This window comes from Palaemon carinicauda, chromosome 11 (genome assembly GCF_036898095.1).
Source record: "Palaemon carinicauda isolate YSFRI2023 chromosome 11, ASM3689809v2, whole genome shotgun sequence".
In the NCBI taxonomy this organism is placed as follows: Eukaryota; Metazoa; Arthropoda; class Malacostraca; order Decapoda; family Palaemonidae; genus Palaemon; species Palaemon carinicauda.
In genome coordinates, this window is record NC_090735.1 from 33,341,039 (window position 1) to 33,345,740 (window position 4,702).

Consider the following 4,702-nt stretch of genomic DNA (forward strand, 5'->3'; position numbering starts at 1 on the left):
ATTTTTCCCTTGACCTCAACCGTCCCGATGAGAGATTGACACTTAATCGTCTTCCTCCTTTATTCTTCCTATTAGTTCCATCTGAGAGCCATCCATTATCTGAATTGGTCCTACGGAAACAAAGCTATATACCTCTATTATAGTCCTCAATATCGTTTCGTTATTCTCTTCCAGTATTTGATTGTGATGTAATCCTAAGATCTTAAAGCTGAGCTCCTTTTTATCTGACGATGGTACACTTTAGCTGACCAATTACTTGTGGTTATATTGTCATCTGTGGCACATGCTTCAATTGAAGATAGAATATATATTAATTTTTCCTTTTATTGTTTTCCAATTGCATCATCATACTATAGAGAAAGGAATGGATGTGATAAAAGTATTTTAATTACTGTTTTTATTTCTATTTCTCACGCTGTTAATTAATTTATTTCCCACTTTAAATAAAATTCCATTAATAATTCATCTTAGCGGAGTGGGACTCATATATTGTTGTATACACAAACGGAAACAAAACATGTTTTAATACTTTATTGACCCAATAATCATTTAATCAAGAACGGTAATGTGTATCGATATGTATTTTGGTCTAACAAGAAAAGTAAAGCGAGACAATACTTTAATAAAAGAGTAAATTTCCTTTGTTCCGCATATTCACAAAATATCTTTCGCTTATACAGTACTTCATCTCACAGTTTTTCCCCATGATATACATCCCGTTTTCTTCCCTTTTTTTATATAAACGTCCCTTTTGAAGTTCCCGCGCCCTTTCACCTTCGTTAAGTGATATCCTTTTTGAAACTAAATTCAAAGCCGTTCAGTGCACCAACGATTGAAGCTGGAAGCTGGAAGCTGGTCGAGCCATTTCATAAAACCCAACAGAACCCCTACACAATTTTCTCTACTGCCATATCCCGCGCCACAGCGGATATGCGCATTTTGTAATTGCGGGAGGCGTTCTCGCTATTGCAAATGGAAGGAATGTATTTTTTCTATTACAAATGGAAATTTCCTCGTGATTTTTCCTTCCTCCATTTCATTCTAATCTAGGATTAAGATTCTATAGGTCTTGATTTCATCTCAGTGTTATTGCTTCTACCACAAAAGGCTTTTGCTGATAAAATGCAAATGAATACTCAGACATTAAACTTGCCTCAATGGTTTTTACTAACACTATATTGGAATTATATAAAAAAATATACTTATTGTTTTCTTTTCTCAATCTCCTCCACTTTATTGCTTTATCATTCATAGGAATCATCATTAATACCCAGAAAAAATAAACATACAAAATGAACATTTTACCTCGTATGAAACGTTGAAAAAGAAGGCGAGGCTAAACTGTTAAATTTATTTGATTGGCCAATTGCTCTGTCAGGGGTGACAGAACTGGAAAGAGGAGTGCATACCTTTATCTGGGACTCTGATGGACGTTGATGCATGAGGACACTCCAACAAATTCAGAGAAAGGGACAGTTAGTGATATATGAATGAGAAAAGCGAGAGGGAATAAACGAAAATCAGTTCATGTTGTTAAAATTCCTTAATTAATTTCAATATTATGGTACAGATCATCTTTCGTGATTAGAACTAAGTTTTATTAAAACTGTATTTAAGGTATCGCAAAGCTTGATAGAACAGAGATGAGAATGCCGAGGTGGATTGTGGGAATATCACTGCTTGAAAGATTGGAAAAGGAGAAAATAAGAATGGCAGGCGTAGGGAAGATTACAGAGGTGATAAAGACTATCACGGCTTAGATGGTGTGGGGAAATGTTGAGGATAAATGGTGAGGAGGGAGTGAGGAGGGCTTTGGAAGAACCTGTTGGGGGGAGAAGATCGAGAGGGAGGCAAAGAATTACATGTGGAGATAGAGGGGAGGATGATGTGGAGAGAAGAGCTTTAGGGAAAGAGGAGACACGCATTAGGCAAACGACCCCTTAATGTAAGGATACTGGTGGGGAAGAAAAATATTGAAGGTGTCGCTATCGGTAAGGTTTTTCATGTAGAAAGAATATTGTTTATTGTTTACAATAATCTTGTCGCATACGAAATAATACTAAACTTTGTATATAAATAACCAAAGCTATGAGTCTCTTTCCTATTCTGAAGATAGTGTTAGTTCATTAAACATAAATTTGATTAAAAAAATCACTATTCCAAGGAAATCTGAACTTCAAATATCTACATAAACTAACTTCAAATCTTTTGAATAACAAAATAATATAACGAAAAGTTCTAACATAAGTAAATTCACAATTCGACGGTGTATCAAATTAGACTGAAAAAATATTTGCCATCAAATATGTTTGGTCTAACAAAGCTTTATAAAAAGGAATTAGACATTTTTTAAAAAGACTAACACACGGGAAAAATTATGGTACATAATTTACATTAAGTGGAATGTTTTAAAATACAAGTACATTTATTTCACTATTTTTTTTTTTCCAAGAAAAGTTCAAAGGCCTATTGTACAATATTAAACAGTCTCAATGAAGATAGTCTTCAAATATTTTTTTTTTTATATATTGAGTTTCCCTGATATACACTAACATTTAGTAGAAGGTCTAAAGTATCTATTTTGAGGAAGTGTTAATGAAGTATCCGAAGAAATATCAAATAAAAAAATCAATTGTTGCGAGAGAGAGAGAGAGAGAGAGAGAGAGAGAGAGAGAGAGAGAGAGAGAGAGAGAGAGAGAGAGAGAGAGAGAGTCCAACTTCATGAGCATAGTGATTTCATAACCACATATGCAGAAAAAAATTATCCTCATTTATGGGAAAAGAAAAATTTCTATTTGTAAAACAATTGAAAACTATTTTTTTTTTTAAGAAACTCACCAATAATCATCACTATATATGGTTGCATTTAATGTAGATTCAAAGGGAAATGACATATCAGTCCGAGGCACTGCTTGGGGTGAACTACTTCCCAAGTGTCCCCCAATCCCGAGAATCAAAGACTGCAAAACGATTTCCTAGAGGTTCAATCACAACGAAATTAAACTTTGCTGGAAGTTGTGAGGGAAGAGGCAAAATTTGCGCTTGATTCGATGATCACAAAGAAAACGAGACTGAACTGCTACATAAACTAGAGTTTGTGACGGAAATTGGAGTGAATGAACTCCAAAAACCACAATAGTGTTAAATCGTGGGAAGGGAGTCTTTTAAATAAAGGCAAACTGTTTGCGAGTGAGGAATTTGATGTCGAATTTTATCAGAAGAGGATTAACTTCTGCAGAGTTTCAAGAGAATCGTCGGTATCAACATGAATCATTGACCTATAACTGATGACAGCAAAGTTATTAACACTGAAGTGAGTATTCAAGCTTAAGGCCAAAAAGACCAATTATGTATATGTATGGCTGTATCCATAGCGATATTCCTAACTTCCGTAATTAAAATATTAATTGTGAGAGAGAGAGAGAGAGAGAGAGAGAGAGAGAGAGAGAGAGAGAGAGAGATTCTAACTGCTTGGGTGGTTGAGTGGGTGTGTAGCCACTGATATGAAAAAAAAAATATTACATTTCTGGAGAGAGAGAGAGAGAGAGAGAGAGAGAGAGAGAGAGAGAGAGAGAGAGAGAGAGAGAGAGAGAGAGAGAGAGAGAGAGTATAGATAACCACTGATAAAGAAAAGGGAAAAGATTTACTTATTCAACAAGGAGAGAGAGAGAGAGAGAGAGAGAGAGAGAGAGAGAGAGAGAGAGAGAGAGAGACTTCATTCGAGTTGATTATGAGAACATGAAAAGCCTCTGGAAAAAGAAATCTATTCGAAAATTCACTATGTTAAGCAGCACTGTTAATAAAAGGTTTCAATCAACAGTGTACCCCACAAAAAAAGAAATGGAAATACTAGGTTTACACTGTATTTTACACTATATTTTACAGACGTTTACTGCTCCATAATCTTCAATTACAGAGGAGAGAGGTCACAGACACAAAATCCTTAAAAACTCTTTTGGTGGAAGCTTGGAACAATATCCCGCTTGAAGTCATTCAAAGGGAGACGGGAAGTTGTATAAAAGTCCCTGTTTATGTATCTGCATAAATTAACTCCAAATCTTTTTAATAAAAAATAGTATAAAGTTCTATGAAATAATATATAAAAAAAAGTTCTAACTAGAAAAGAGCTCACAGGGTGACGACCTCCGCAAGGCAGTTTATTTCTAGAAGCCAGCTTGCCTTTCTTAGAATCAATTTGACCGTAGGCGTATTTGTCGTCTGTGTTACAGCCATGTGCAAACTTAGGGTTAAGGTTAATTCGGTCAACATTTTGCTTGACCTTTACCAAAGACTTTCAAAATTTAATCAATTCCACGTCTAAACATACCAATTAATCCCTGAAAGTTTCAACTATGAGTAAATATGTGGCTAGGAAGTTGTTCACAAACAAACAAAAAGAGAAAACGGAAAAACGGAAAACCGGGGCGAAAAAACTAACCACCTCCCAACTTTGTTGACGGAGGTAGTAAATAAAACTAATAGTTTATGTTATCGATGGCAGTATGAAATTAGACTTTATCCACATTTGCCATAATATATTTTTAGTCTAACCAAGCTTTATAAGAAGGCAGTAGATTGTTTTTTTTTTTTTTTTTTAAATAGATAGTAATACACGAAAAAACTTTGGTACATAATGTTCAGGCTTTTCACAATTACATTAAAAGGGTTCATTACATATCCATTACGACTATTCGATAAATTT